The sequence below is a fragment of the Balaenoptera ricei genome, chromosome 12 (genome assembly GCF_028023285.1).
Source record: "Balaenoptera ricei isolate mBalRic1 chromosome 12, mBalRic1.hap2, whole genome shotgun sequence".
Classification (NCBI taxonomy): domain Eukaryota; kingdom Metazoa; phylum Chordata; class Mammalia; order Artiodactyla; family Balaenopteridae; genus Balaenoptera; species Balaenoptera ricei.
This window is the reverse complement of record NC_082650.1, coordinates 21,803,978-21,820,529: the sequence shown is the minus strand read 5'-3', so window position 1 is coordinate 21,820,529 and position 16,552 is coordinate 21,803,978. Positions and strand designations below refer to the sequence as shown.

The following is a 16,552-nucleotide window of genomic DNA, read 5'->3' as shown; positions in this document are numbered from 1 at the left end:
GTTTCACTGACCCTTTCTCTTTCCCCTTTGCTGCTTTTTTGTAGTTCAAAATCCCACAGGTGTGAACATGGTAAACTATGTATCCTTGTTTTATCACATCATTAAATAACACCTCACTCTGAGACAGGCTGAGTTATGAAACCTGAAGGTACAGAAAGTCAGATCGAGGATGGGGGGACACACCTGCTCTATGAAGTCTCTGGGTTCATCCCCCAGCACTTGGCATCCTGGTGAAGGACGAGGCCGTCACCGCATGACCAGCTAGCTTCTCCTGGAGATGACGAAACCCACGCAAACATTTCGGTTCCACGGAAACCACAGGAAGGCAGGCTGGTCTCTGAGCCTGGGAGAGAGAACTGAGCAGCAGGGTTGGTTTGGCCCTACAACCGCCTTCCTGTGTTGTCACTTCACACACCACACTGAGGTTTTGTCTTTGGAAACACTGAAGAGAAAGTGTGTGTGGTTCTTGTAAAAGCTGTTTGACTACAGTGGGTTGGCTTTGTTGCTGCCCAGAGGCAGGAGAAAGGACGAGGTGAGTAATCTCGTTATTGATTGGCTCTGCTGCAGTGCTGGATGGCTTCACAGGGTCTGTCCTGGGCTGGGAGGTCGGCAGAGACCTCCAAAATCCTGCAACCTGTGATTCACAGGAGTAAGTGCCCTTCTTCACGTGCTGCTGTCAAGGACCATGGACACGTTGTCATTACTGGAAAGGGTGAGACCATTCTGATTGGATACAGTCACATTGGGTGTTTTAAATTTTAGTCAGCAGACAAACAAGCCTTTGTTCTTTCAGGCAACAAACTACCTTTCTGAAGATGACAGCAGGCCCATTTAATAGAAGACCCAGGTGGCTTCCGATATCAGTTAACAGCATTAAAAAATTTTTGCAAAGGGGGAAAAAAATCACAATTTTTTACTTTCAAGTAACTGAAAATATGATTACAAAGTACCCTTGCCTGTCCTCTCCCTGTTACCTCTACATCAAAGGATAAAGTTACTTTTCTAGAAAAGGACATCAGCAAGTGCAAATTCACACATAGGATGCCTGTGAACGTGCCAGCACCCAGATGTGCTGAGGAGTGAGAACGGAGGTGGAGGGACAGGCTGATGAGAAGGGCTTCCTCAGGGCAGGAGCTGCAAATCGGCTTTAGAGGAGACAGGGGAGCAGGGCCGGCAGCGCGAGCGATTTCCAAGGCGACAGGGATGCGAGGAAGCAAATGCATGCAGGCAAGTCTCTGGGAGAAGAGAATTGTGCTTTTTCGTTTGTCCAAAAGCAAGCGATGTAAATCCAGCGGGAAAGGCAGATTTATGACATGGTTGGGACATCGTTCCGAAGAAATTTTAGTTTCCCAGTTTAGTTTGTTGTTGTCGTTCTGACTCTCAAAACATGACGCTCACTTTGCAGCCAGCGCAGGTGTGGTCACTGAGTCCACACATGTGGAGCTAGCCACCCCTCCGTGCCAGGCCCGTTTCTCGGGGCTGCCCGGGGGCCTTGAAGAACACCGGCAATGTCCCTGCTGCCGTTGAGCTCGCTCTCTTGCCTGGGAGACGGGCAGATGGCAAGTGGATAAACAGAGATCAAGTCTCAGAGTGAGAAGAAAAATAAAACGCTCATGTGATAAGTGATGGAGAGGGAGTAGCGTTTGATAGGGTAGTTGGGAAAGACCTCTCAGAGGTTGGGACATTTGGTCAGGGAACTGAATAAATGTCAAGAAGCAGCAGCCAATCTTGCAGAGTGAAACGTGCATTCCAGGCAGAGAGAACAGAAAGTGTGACAGCCCTGAGGAAATGAGATTGGTGCTCTAGGAACAGAAAGAAGGCCAGGGCGGCTGAGAAGGAGAGGGATTGGGCAGGACAGTGACAGGAGAGGAGGTGGGAGGTATGGGCCAGATCAGAGGGGCCTTGGAACTCAAGCAAGGAATTTGACTTTATTGTTACAGGTAACAGGAAAGCAAGGCAGTGATTTGATTTAGGCAGAGTAGGATTATAATTCAACATGTAAATACAGTGTATGAATTAGACCCTAGCAGGCAATCCCAGAAGCTCTCAGAGCACTGGGGACGTGGGTGAATGGATGACTAACCAGGGATCAGAGGTGTCCTTGGGGTCTATAAGGTGGACAGATCCACACGGGATTTTTCTGGACCTTATAAGAGACTCTAGTACCTTACACAGATACATTTTCACAAGTGTACGTACTGTACCAGGAGCATCCAAATGACATATGTATACTTCACTTCCTAAGCATGTGTGTGGTCATGAATGATATCCAAATTTAAAAGACAATGAATTCTACAGACTGCATCTAGCATTCGCAGTGGCTCTTCTAAGATTCCATGTCTGGCGAGCATGCTGCAAACACAATCTGAAAAGGAGAGGGGGAAATCTCAGCTCTGGTTCCAAACCAGCCGCCATCCTCAGGAAGCCCCCAGGACCCTTGGGAAGAACCAATCTGTCTGTTATCATCTCTGTGACAGATCAGAATCATGGGTATCTTGTCATCATTTCCTGGCCAAGATTTTGTCTCCAGACTCTAGCTCACTCATTTCTGACAACATGTTGAAAGTGAAATACGCCTCCCCACCCCTCTTCTTTCCTTTTAAAATTTATGACTTTTGCAGTTTTGTTAAAATTAAAAGTTGCTTGAGATTTTCAGAATGAGATATCCCTTCACCCATCAGCATGTAGATGGCAAGATTTAAGGGGGTGGAAAAATATTAAATGCAGATCATCTTGGAACATACAGAATGAGATATAACATTTTTAGAGAAAGGAAGAGGATTTTAAAATTCAGGCAGCCCACCATACACCAATGAGGAGTGTGTCAGAATTATTCTTATTCATCAATTCTGATGGCTCCGGGGCCCCAGCAGAGAAGCCACCCCGTTCTCTGTTGTTTAATGGATGCTGGTTAAAAGGTTTCTGTGCAGAAAAGTGGTATCCATCTCCAATCTTGCCTGCCTTGTTCCATCAAGTCAGGGTTGATGACAGAGGCCCAAGTAATTTGTTCTGCTGCTCTTGTCCTGATAGCTGATCTCAGGATGGCACTAGATGTGATGTTTACTATTTGGCCACCTGCCATGAGTCTTGTATTTTAAAGGACTTTAAAGAGAAACACACACACACAATTCAGAATGCTAAGCTAGAAGACTCTTATTTTCTGTTTTAAATATTTCAACTTACAATTAAGGAAACAGATCCATGACGAATGGTTTATTTCCCAAGGTAGCAACAGGACAGGAAGTCACATTTCCTTCTACCAAATTCACCCAGAGCCACTTTTCGGTTTTATAGTCCCCCAACAGTCTAGGCTCACTGACAGCTCTCCTAGGGCTCAGCCACGTGGTGTTAAAGCAGTTGTAGGGGATTCTGCCTTAACGTGGTCAGGGTAGAACACAACCTCCAAATACAATATGGCCTTTACCCTATTTTTATTCATCTTTTTCCTTCAAATCACAGGGATTCCTAATCTATCAAATTACGCTAGCCAAAACCCTCATCCACACAAAACACAGCCAGCGATCAAGAAGTAAGCAAGAAAGGCACCTTTTAGGCAAAAATAGCTCTCTTCTGGTCCACACTAAAGATGGTGCATGCTGGGTCCTCTCAGGCCTTGGTTGGTGTCTCAGACTCCAGTTTAACAACCTTAACAAGCTGGTTTGAAGGGTTTTTCAGCACCCAGAAGCCTGGGAGCAGCAAAGAAGGAAATAGAAGAGATGCTCCTATGGGTCAGAAGCTGCAGGCCACACACTGATGGCACTGAGAAGGCGCCCCAGACCGCAAGGCAGGGAAGCAACACCAATATCCACCCAAAGCAGACACGCTATTCAAAAGGATGGTCTCCCAAACCTCCACGGGCCCTGGAACCAGCTCTGCCAACAGCTGGAGACAGCGATCAATGCTTTAAAGCTATTCCTGATTTAAACATTCCAAAGTACACGCTGCTATATTTAAAAGAGATAACCAACAAGGACTTAAGTGTATAGCACAGGGAACTCTGCTCAATACTCAATACCCTGTAATAACCTAAATGGGAAAAGAATTTGAAAAAAAATGGAATTAATTAAAAAAAGGTTTTATTTATCATGCTTTGAAGAAACAGAAAAGTACAATATGTTTTAGCAAGACTGGCAAGACTACGATGCAACGTGGCAGTAACTGTTAAAATTGTATTGTGTGAAGGGTATAAAGACACAAAACCCCTCAGGTGTGTAAGATCCCCAGCGGCTTCGCGTGGCCCAAATATTCCCGATGCTCAATTCTCTTCTCTTCAGCCTCCCCTGAAATCCAACCCCAGCCAGCCAAGGAGATCACGTGCTGATCCCCGATTTTTACGCTAAGGAAGCATTGATCGTCTTGGAAAACAGCTTCAATTACATCTCAGTGCAAATTACAGACGACCTGGACGGCGAGCATGTTTGAGACGATGTCCATCCCAGTCCTGGGTCTATATCCACAGCACTCAGCAGACCCTGAGGGGGAGGTCAGTTCTTCTACATTTTCTACCTAAACTGGACACTTTCTCTGCACGCTGCTCTCAACCTCCTCCCCTTGAAGAGTAATTTGTTTGGTACTGGGATTTTTTTTTTTTTTAATGTGCTGGACCATGCTGGTTAGACGAAGACATTGTCACAGCTGTTTTGTTAAAGTGTGCATTTCTTCTATGCTCTTTATCCCACTCCTCCTTATAAATGAATATGTTTTTATGGTTTCTCCTCATAAAAAGCAAATTGGAAACCAAAGAATACTATTTTTAAAACAAAGAATCTTTACAAGAAAAGATTCTCTTCTCAGGACTTTAAACAGAAACACACACGCCCCCAACCTCAACCTACCCACCCCACACACACCAAAGTCATGATATAGGAAAAAATTCTCAGTACAACGTGGGGACACTGAAGTGTTCTTTTAAAGCTATTTACAAACAGGGCTGTTGTTCAAACCCTGGAGTCCGGGTCACAAAATCTAAGTATGTAGGGGACACTTCCACGTGCAGGAGAAGGAGCCGAAGTCCTGGCCTGGCCACCCTGCTGGGTAGACTCATAGGAGGGTTGTGAGCACATCAGTAATTGTTCTAAGGCCAAACACACAGCCTTCGGGAGAAACAAAAAGATGCCCAAGAGCTCTCCTCACTAGTGGCTGTCCACAAACAAAACCAGTGGCCCAGGCTGGTAATCCCTAAGATACCAGAGTCAGTTAGAAAAAAACTATGGCACCAATTAATTTGGATTTCCACACCCGACTCTTTCCCTATCTGATCAATTGTAAACTGGTTTTTTTCCAGTTGGACCGAACAACCCAGGAAAATAAAAATTTTAAACAAGCAAAAAAAAAAAAAAAAAAAAAAAAAAAAATCCTCAACAAACTAGCATTTCTTAATCAAGTAGTTGTTTTGTTCCCTACCTCCCCATGCCCAATGTTAACTTACAAATAGGCACAGCCCCACTCAGACCATTCCACCAGTCCTGCCAGCAGCTGAGAGTTTAGCTAAAATGATCATCATAGTCAACTGGAATTCTGAAACCAACTAATGCTCGGTTTGGTGCTGTTTATTGGAAATGGGTGAATTATTCCATGATCTAAGTGTTGACCCCTTTAGTGTGCCTTCCCAGACAGCTGCGTTCTTCGGAAAACTGCAAAAGAACATAGGAGAGTACAAGAACCCAGGATGGCTGAGAAAGATTTTGCTGGCACAAAAGTCAAGGGAAAACAAAGCGTTTTTGAGCAATACCGTGTAAGTTTAGCAATCTAAGTACTTATTCTCTCTGCAGAGAGTGTACATGACTAACACAGCCAATTGTGAGTGAGTGAGTGAAGTGAGTGTTGAAAAAAAAGTGTAAAATGAAAGACAATTTCAAATAGTTATAATGTTATGTTTCTGAAATTAAACTTCTGGTTAACGTGGTAGAAGAAGTAGGGATTTTATTTTACTCTCTTCTCTGAAAACTGTTTTCAATGAAACAAAGAAATGACCATGCCCCAAACAAAACACACTGCCAAAAACTATAAAGCCTGGACTGAGGCGGGGAAGGAGGCTAAGGACCACGTCTTTAGAGCTCAGGCAAAATGCCGATTTCCTCAATGTCAGATCTGAAGACAAAGCCGGCATCCTTGGCAGGGCTTCAGGTAAGGGTGTGCAGGCAGGGCCCTGCAGAAGGATGCCTGGCCCAGAGGGTAAGCAGAGGGAGCTGGAATCAAGCCCCTGCCCTGTTCTACAAGCAGCGCTAAATGCCTTCCCCAGATCACCCGAAGACAGCATCTGCTCCCCGAGCACTAGCCAGCAGGCATTACCCAAAGCCTTCCTGTAATTCACACATGACCCCGTGTAGGCTGCTGACAGCCCTGGGTCTTCAGTGAGAGAAAGGAGACCTGGGAGCTGGACATGCTGTGGATGAAGAGGAGAAAGTCCGCGCAGAATCCAGTCCACCCTCTAAAATGGCACGGAGTCAGCCTGTGCTTGAGGTATCTCCCCATACCTGCTAATTCATTTCTTTGGAAACACATCTCCCGTATATTTTTGACCTTCAAGAATGAGGGTGGCTCTCAGCAAAGTCCTTTAAATAAAAAATAACCCAGTTACAGTTGCTTCCCTCTCTCTAACTAAGCAAGCAAGGATGAAAGGAACATAGGGGAAAACAAGTGAAGGACACACATCACAGGAAAACTCTCTTAAGGAAACAAATTTCAGCCAGCAAGATTTCTTTTAAAAAAAGAAAGAAGGGAAGAAAAGAAAGAAAGAAGGAAGGAAGGAAGGGAGGGAGGGAGGGAGGGAGAAAGGAAGGAAGGAAGGAAGGAAGGAAGGAAAGAAAAAGATTTTATGTGTTAATTTTACAGGTCAATATGATTGGGCTAAGGGATGCCCGGATAGCTGGTTAAACATTATTTCTGAGTGTGTTTGTGAGAGTGTTTCTAGAAGAGATTAGCATTTGAGTCTGTAGACTGGGTAAAGAAGACTGCCCTCACCAGTGTGAGTGGGCCTCACTGAATCCATTGAAGGCCCAAAAGAATAAAAAGGCAAAAGAAAGAGGAATTTGCTCTTTTTGCTTGAGCTGGGACAGCTGTCTTCTGCCTTCAGTGTTCCTGGTTCTCAGACCTTCAGACCTGGACTGAATTACACCACTGGCATTGCTGGTCCTTTAGCTTGCAGATGGCAAATAGTGGGACTCCTTGGCCTCCATAATCATGTGAGCAAATTCTATAATAAACCTCTTTTATTTACAGCTATAGCTAGCTAGCTACTTCTCTACCTATCTATCCATCTATCTACCTCCTGTTGTTTCTCTTTCTCTGGAGAAGCCTGACTAACACAGGGGAAAAAAAGAGACAAAAATTCAAAAAATAATTGGCAAACAACAGAAAACAATCAAAAGGAAACTAGCAAATATGTATATTTGAAATTTTGATCAACCCTGTTAATTGGACATCTAAAGATGTTCATCAATACTCACTCGTACCAAAAATAGATGAAAGTTTTCCCACATCCATGCTAACTTGGGATATTTTCAATTTTTTAAACTCATGGTAGTCTGTTGGATGGAAAAATGGCTACTCTTAATTTTAATTATCATTTGCCCAGTGGTTAGTGGAAGTCAAGCATGTTTACATTTGTTTACTGGTCATGTGTATTTGGCCACATCTAGAAGTATCCTCCTGTGCTGGGAAGAATTCTGAAAAGAAATATGAATGACATTCTCAATTGGGAAAAAGCAGACTCAGTACTTTTGAGGTCAGACTCTGCTGGCATTTTAGCAGTGTAGAGTAAGCTCAGTCATTAGGGACAGACTTTTGAGAAAATCTAGAGGGTCAAATTACCAGGTTTTCTAAATTTGGGGTCAGCCAAAGGCACAGAAAAGAGAAGAAACAGAATCAGAGAAGTCAGGGAAATCTTATTCAGGGTCAGACAAAGCAGTGTCCTAAACAGTGTGGCTGAGATAAAAGAGTAATACTGAAAAGGCCTCCATCTACCAAAGTAGCCTTGCTAACACCCACAACTTCGAAAGTAATGATTTGGGGACCAGGCTTCGAATCTTTGAAGGTCCATGGTTAAGCAACACATGAGCACAAGATTTCTGAGTACCAACTATGCAGCAGACATTGTCCTAGGCATTGAATAAATCAGAAGGCACTGGAGGGGGGCCCTTCAAGATGGCGGAGGAGTAAGACGTGGAGATCACCTGCCTCCCCACAAATACATCAGAAATACATCTACATGTGAAACAACTCCTACAGAACACCTACTGAATGCTGGCAGAAGACCTCAGACTTCCCAAAAGGCAAGAAACTCCCCATGTACTTGAGTAGGGCAAAAGAAAAAAGAAAAAACAGAGACAAAAGAATAGGGACAGGACCTGCACCTCTGAAAGGGAGCTGTGAAGGAGGAAAAGTTTCCACACACTAGGAAGCCCCTTCATTGGCGGAGACTGCGGGGGGCGGAGGGGGGAAGCTTAGGAGCCACGGAGGAGAGCGCAGCTACAGGGGTGCAGAGGGCAAAGCGGAGAGATTCCCGCACAGAGGATCGGTGCCGGCAAGCACTCACCAGCCTGAGAGACTTGTCTGCTCACCCAGACAAGTGAGCGGGGGTGGGGGCTGGGAGCTGAGGCTCTGGCTTCGGAGGTCGGATCCCAGGGAGAGGACTGGGGTTGGCTGCGTGAACACAGCCTGAAGGGGGCTAGTGCACCACAGCTAGCTGGAAGGGAGTCCGGGAAAAGGTCTGGAGCTGCCAAAGAGGCAAGAGACCATTGTTTCGGGGTGCGCGAGGAGAGGGGATTCCTTCCCCGTGTGCCCACAGATGGCAGAGCACTGCCTAAACTAGCTCCAGAGATGATAGCCATGGCTATCAGCTCGGACCCTAGAGATAGGCATGAAATGCTAAGGCTGCTGCCGCTGCCACCAAGAATACTGCATGCAAGCACAGGTCACTATCCACACAACCCCCGCCCCCGACCCCCGAGAGCCTGTGCAGCCCGCCACTGCCAGGGTCCCATGACCCAGGGACAACTTCCCTGGGAGAACACATGGCGTGCCTTAGGCTGTTGCAATGTCATGCCGGCCTCTGCCACTGCAGGCTCACCCCGCATTCCAATTATGACTACTGTACCCCTCCCTCCCCCAGACCTGAGTGAGCCAGAGCCCCCAGTCAGCCACTGCTTTAACCCCCTCCTGTCTTGGCAGGGAACAGACACCTGAGGGTGGCCTACATGCAGAGGCGGGACCAAAACCAAAGCTAAACCCCAGGAGCTGTGCAAACAATGAAGGGAAAGAGAAATTTCTCCATGCAGCCTCAGGAGCAGCAGATTAAATCCCCACAATCAACTTGATGTACCCTGCATCTGTGGAATACTGAATAGACAATGAATCGTCCCAAAATTGAGGTGATGGACATTGGGAGCAACTGTAGGCTTGGGGTTTGCTGTCTGCGACTGAGTTGTTTCTGATTTTTATGTTTATCTTAGTTTAGTTTTTAGCACTAGTTATCATTGGTGGATTTGTCTATTGGTTGGGTTGCTCTTCTTTTTTTTTTTAATTATTTTTTTATGTTAATAATTTTTTAATTTATTATTTTTATTCTTTTTTCTTTCTTTATTTCACCCTTTTCTTCTGAGCCATGTGGCTGACAGGCCTGAGCCTCTGAGGTGGGAGAGCCAAGTTCAGGACATTGGACCACCTGAGACCTCCTGGCCCTATGTACTATCAATCGGTGAGAGCTCTCCCAGAGATCTCTGTCTCAATGCTAAGACCCAGCTCCACCTAATGGCCAGCAAGCTCCAGTACTGAATGCCCCATGCCAAACAACTAATAAGACAGGAACACAACCCTACCCATTAGCAGAGAGGCTGCCTAAAATCATACTAAGTTCACAGACACCCCAAAACACACCACTGGATGCAGCCCTGCCCACCAGGAAGACAAGATCCAGCCCCACCCACCAGAACATAGACACCAGTCCCCTCCACTAGGAAGCCTACACAAGCCACTGAACCAACCTCACCCACTGGAGGCAGACACCAAAAACAATGAGAACTACAAACCTGCAGACTGCGAAAAGGAGACCCCAAACACAGTAAGTTAAACAAAATGAGAAGACAGAGAAATATGCAGCAGATGAAGGAGCAAGGTAAAAACTCACCAGAAAAAACAAATGAAGAGTAAATAGGCAGGCTACCTGAAAAAGAATTCAGAGTACTGACAGTAAAGATGATCCAAAAGTTTAGACATAGAATGGAGAAAATAAAAGAAACGTTTAACAAGGACCTAGAAGAACTAAAGAGCAAACAAACAATGATGAACAACACAATAAATGAAATTAAAAATTCTCTAGAAGGAATAAATAGAATAACTGAGGCAGAAGAACGGAGAAGTGACATGGAAGATAAAAGAGTGCAAATAACTATCGTAGAGCAGAATAAAGAAAAAAGAATGAAAAGAATTCAGGACAGTCTCAGAGACCTCTGGGACAACATTAAATGCACCAACATTCAAATTATAGGGGTCCCAGAAGAAGAAGAGAAAAAGAAATGGTCGGAGAAAATATTTGAAGAGATTACAGTTAAAAACTTCCCTAACATGGGAAAAGAAATAGTCAATCAAGTACAGGAAGTGCAGAGAGTCCCATACAGGATAAATTCAAGGAGAAAAATGCCAAGACACATATTAATCAAACTATCAAAAATTAAATACAAAGAAAAAATATTAAAAGCAGCAAGGGAAAAGCAACAAATAACATACAAAGGAATCCCCATAGGGTTAACAGCTGATCTTTCAGCAGAAACTCTGCAAGCCAGAAGGAAGTGGCAGAACATATTTAAAGTGATGAAAGAAAAATAAAATAAAATAAAATAAATAAAGTGATGAAAGAGAAAAACCTACAACCAAGATTACTCTACCCAGCAAGGACCTCATTCAGATTCGAGGGAGAAATTAAAACCTTTACATACAAGCAAAAGTTAAGAGAATCCAGCACCACCAAACCAGTTTTACAACAAATGCTAAAGGAACTTCTCTAGGCAGGAAACACAAGAGAAGGAAAAGACCTACAAACACAAACACAAAACAATTAATAAAATGGTAATAGGAACATACATATTGATAATTACCTTAAATGTAAATGGATTAAATGCTCCAACCAAAAGACACAGACTGGCTGAAAGGATACAAAAACAAGACCCATATATATGCTGTCTACAAGAGACCCACTTCAGACCTAGGGACACATACAGACTGAAAGTGAGGGGATGGGAAAAGATATTCCATGCAAATGGAAATCAAAAGAAAGCTGCAGTAGCAATTCTCATATAAGACAAAATGGACTTTAAAATAAAGACTATTACAAGAGACAAAGAAGGACACTACATAATGATCAAGGGATCAATCCAAGAAGAAGATATAACAATTGTAAATATGTATGCACCCAACATAGGAGCACCTCAATACATAAGGCAAATGCTAAGAGCCATAAAAGAGGAAATCAACAGTAACACAATAATAGTAGGGGACTTTAACACCCCATTTTCACCAATGGACAGATCATCCAAAATGAAAATAAATAAGGAAACACAAGCTTTAAATGACAAATGAGACAAGGTGGACTTAATTGATATTTATAGGACAGTCCATCCAAAAACAACAGAATACATTTACTTCCCAAGTCCTCATGGAACATTCTCCAGGATAGATCATATCTTGGGTCACAAATCAAGCTTTGGTAAATTTAAGAAAATTGGAATCATATCAAGTATCTTTCCGACCACAATGTTATGAATCTAGATATCAGTTACAGAAAAAAAATGTAAAAAATACAAACACATGGAGGCTAAACAATATGCTACTAAATACCCAAGAGATAACTGAAGAATCAAAGAGGAAATCAAAAAATACCGGGCTTCCCTGGTGGCGCAGTGGTTTAGAATCCACCTGCCAATGCAGGGGACACGGGTCCGAGCCCTGGTCTGGGAAGGTCCCACGTGCTGCGGAGCAACTAAGCCAGTGAGCCATAACTACTGAGCCTGCACTCTAGAGCCCCTGAGCCACAACTACTGAGCCCGCGAGCCACAACTACTGAAGCCCACAGGCCTAGAGCCCATGCTTCGCAACAAGAGAAGCCACCACAATGAGAAACCTACGCACAGCAACAAAGAGTAGCCCCTGCTCGTTGCAACTAGAGAAAACCTGCACGCAGCAATGAAGACCTAACACAGCCAAAAATAAATAAATAAATAAATTTATATAGATTTAAAAAAATACCTAGAAATAAATGACAATGAAAATACGAAGACCTAAAACCTATGGGATGCAACAAAAGCAGTTCTAACAGGGAATTTTATAGCAACACAATCCTACCTCAAGAAACAAGAAAAATCTCAAATAAACAACATAACCTTACACCTAAAGCAATTAGAGAAAGAAGGACAAAAAAAACCCTAGCAGAAGGAAAGAAATCATAAAGATCAGATCAGAAATAAATGAAAAAGAAATGAAGGAAACAATAGCAAAGATCAATAAAACTAAAAGCTGGTTCTTTGAGGAGATAAACAAAATTGATAAACCATTAGCCAGACTCATCAAGAAGAAAAGGGAGAAGACTCAAATCAACAGAATCAGAAATTAAAAAGGAGAAGTAACAACTGACACTGCAGATATACAAAGGATCATGAGAGATTACTACAAGCAACTCTGCCAATAAAATGGACAACCTGGAAGAAATGGACAAGTTCTCCGAAAAGCACAACCTTCTGAGACTGAACCAGGAAGAAATAGAAAATATAAACAGACCAATCACAAGCACTGAAATTGAAACTGTGATTTAAAATCTCCCAACAAACAAAAGCCCAGGACCAGATGGCTTCACAGGCGAATTCTATCAAACATCTAGAGAAGAGCTAACACCTATCGTTCTCAAACTCTTCCAAAATATAGCAGAGGGAGGAACACTCCCAAACTCATTCTATGACATCACCATCACCCTGATACCAAAACGAGACAAAGACGTCACAAAGAAAAAAAACTACAGGCCAATATCACTGATGAACATAGATGCAAAAATCCTCAACAAAATACTAGCAAACAGAATCCAACAGCACATTAAAAGGATCATACACCATGATGAAGTGGGGTTTATCCCAGGAATGCAAGGATTCCTCAATACATGCAAATCAATCAATGTGATAAACCATATTAACAAACTGAAGGAGAAATACCATATGATCATCTCAGTACCTGCAGAAAAAGCTTTGGACAAAATTCAACACCCATTTATGATAAAAACTCTCCAGAAAGTAGCCATAGAGGGAACCTACCCTAACATAATAAAGGCCATATATGACAAACTCACAGACAACATCGTTCTCAATGGTGATAAACTGAAACCATTTCCTCTAAGATCAGGAACAAGACAAGGTTGTCCACTCTCACTGCTATTATTTAACATAGTTTTGGAAGTTTTAGCCACGGCAATCACAGAAGAAAAAGAAATAAAAGGAATCCAAATCAGAAAAGAAGAAGTAAAACTGTCACTGTTTGCAGATGACATGATGCTATACATAGAGAATCCTAAAGAGGCTACCAGAAAACTACTAGAGCTAATCAATGAATTTGGTAAAGTAGCAGGATACAAAATTAATGCACAGAAATCTCTTGCATTCCTATACACTAACAACCAAAAATCTGAAACAGAAATTAAGGAAACACTCCCATTTACCACTGTAACAAAAAGAATAAAATACCTAGGAATAAACCTACCTAAGGAGACAAAAGAACTGTATGCAGAAAACTATAAGACACAGATGAAAGAAATTAAAGACGATACAAACAGATGGAGAGATATACCATGTTCTTGGATTGGAAGAATCAACTTTGTGAAAATGACTATACTACCCAAAGCAATCTACAGATTCAATGTAATCCCTATCAAACTACCAATGGCATTTTTCACAGAACTAGAACAAAAAATTTCACAATTTGTATGGAAACACAAAAGACCGCGAATAGCCAAAGCAATCTTGAGAAAGAAAAACGGAGCTGGAGGAATCAGGCTCCCTGACTTCAGACTATACTACAAAGCTACAGTAATCAAGACAGTATGGTACTGGCACAAAAACAGAAATATAGATCAACGGAACAGGATAGAAAGCCCAGAGATAAACCCACGCACATATGGTCACCTTATCTTTGATAAAGGAGGCAAGAGTATACAATGGAGAAAAGAGAGCCTCTTCAATAAGTGGTGCTGGGAAAACTGGACAGCTACACGTAAAAGAATAAAATTAGAACACTCCCTAACACCGTATACAAAAATAAACTCAAAATGCATTAAAGACCTAAATGTAAGGCCAGACACTATAAAATTCTTAGAGGAAAACATAGGTACAACACTCTATGACATAAATCACAACAAGATCCTTTTTGACCCACTTCCTAGAGAAATGGAAATAAAAACAAAAATAAACAAATGGGACCTAATGAAACTTCAAAGCTTTTGCACAGCAAAGGAAAACATAAACAAGACGAAAAGACAACCCTCAGAATGGAGAAAATATTTGCAAACAAAGCAACAGACAAAGGATTAATCTGCAAAATATACAAGCAGCTCATGCAGCTCAATATCAAAAAAACAAACAACCCAATCCAAAGACGGGCAGAAGACCTAAACAGACATTTCTCCAAAGAAGATATACAGATTGCCAACAAACACATGGAAGGATGCTCAACATCGCTAATCATTAGAGAAATGCAAATCAAAACCACAATGAGGTATCACCTCACACCAGTCAGAATGGCCATCATCAAAAAATCTACAAACAATAAATGCTGGAGAGGGTGTGGAGAAAAGGGAACCCTCTTGCACTGTTGGTGGGAATGTAAATTGATACAGCCACTATGGAGAACAGTATGGAGGTTCCTTAAGAAAGTAAAAATAGAACTACCATATGACCAAGCAATCCGACTACTGGGCATATACCCTAAGAAAACCATAATTCAAAAAGCGACACATACCACAATGTTCATTGCAGCACTATTTACAATAGCTAGGACATGGAAGCAACCTAAGCGTCCATCGACAGATGAGTGGATAAAGAAGATGTGGCACATATATACAATGGAATATTACTCAGCCATAAAAAGGAACGAAATTGAGTTATTTGTAGTGAGGTGGATGGACCTAGAGTCTGTCATACAGAGTGAAGTAAGTCAGAGAGAGAAAAACAAATACCATATGCTGACACATATATATGGAATCTAAAAAAAAAAAAAAAATGGTTCTGATGAACCTAGGGGCAGGACAGGAATAAAGACTCAGACGTAGAGAATGGACTTGAGGACACGGGGAGGGGGAAGGGTAAGCTGGGACGAAGTGAGAGAGTGGCATGGACATATATACATTACGAAATGTAAAACAGATAGCTAGTGGGAAGCAGCTGCATAGCACAGGGAGATCAGCTTGGTGCTGTGTGACCACCTAGAAGAGTGGGATAGGGAGGGTGGGAGGGAGAGGCAAGAGGGAGGGGATATGGGGATATATGTATAGTATAGCTGATTCACTTTGTTACACAGCAGAAACTAACACAACATTGTAAAGCAATTATACTCCAATAAAGATGTTAAAAAAAAAAGAAAAAATGAAGGCACCATAATTCAGCAAGGGCTCTGGGTCAGGCAGAGGCAAGAGAAAATCTGGCTAATGAATGACACAGTGAAAAAAATGAGGCTAGAAATGCCCACTTCATGGAGGGGTATGACATTTAGATGAAACAAGGTACTTAAAGCACTTTTGCCTTGGACAAAGTAGATGCTCTATAGATATTAATTCCCTTCCCTTTTCCTCCAATTTGCTTTCCAGTTAATTTGCCATTATCAACCCTTGTTAACGTAACAATGTTCATGCACTGGACGCAGAACCAGGGACACGGGGCATCTCCAAGCAACAGGGCAGGATGAGATGGTACCATGGGAGAAAGGGGTGAGGACGTGACAAACCGAGCTTACTTCACAGTCTTATCACCAGGTTGGATAAATCAGGGTTTATTGTTTACCTGTTTACGAGCATATGCTCTGCTGGATTCTTTACAAACATTAGGCTAAAATTACAAAGCTCTTGAATTTACTTTAGGAAAAAAGAGAAACACAGCAGGTGGCAATTTTATGCTTATAAGGAGAAAAGATTCAGAAGAGTGTGCAAAGGGGCTTCAGGTCCTGCTTTTTTATGAGAGGGAAAAAGTGACGTGTGTGTGTGGAGGGCAGGACTGGTGGAGCCCTGTGTGACAGGGAGTGGGTGGGAGTGAGGCCGTAGCCACAGCCAACCTCCGGGCTACAAATTCTAACTCTCCACTCAGGGATGTGATGTTTTCTTACTGCAAAAATCAAACCTGACACCATCTAAAATTTTTCTTTTATCATGAACACTTTATTTCCTTAAATGTTTCACTTTACAGTAACCATGCTTTAGAAAAGGTACCATGCTCAGGATTATTTAAGGAAAGAAACCCTTTGCCATCCCAGAAACTGAAATAGCCCCAAATGTGAGAATTTGCATCAGCTCTCGCTGCTATGCAAATCAGAC

At 42.6% G+C, this 16,552-nt stretch overlaps 1 protein-coding gene across 5 annotated transcripts in view; it reads right to left on the bottom strand.

The window, feature by feature from the left end:
* ADAT2 (adenosine deaminase tRNA specific 2) overlaps positions 1 to 16,552 on the bottom strand; it is a 79,835-nt gene that overhangs the window by 18,884 nt on the left and 44,399 nt on the right. For 3 of the 5 annotated variants that reach the window (XR_009506250.1, XR_009506251.1, XR_009506253.1), the window contains exons 7-8: positions 2,200 to 2,365; positions 184 to 703 (exon numbers count right to left, since the gene is read on the bottom strand). The exons of 1 other annotated variant lie outside the window; for it this stretch is intronic. The gene's annotated coding sequence lies outside the window, so the exon portion shown is untranslated. Of the gene's footprint in view, positions 1 to 183; positions 704 to 1,092; positions 1,542 to 2,199; positions 2,366 to 16,552 lie in introns of those variants that run through there. One more of the 5 variants, XR_009506254.1, reaches the window with a different exon arrangement.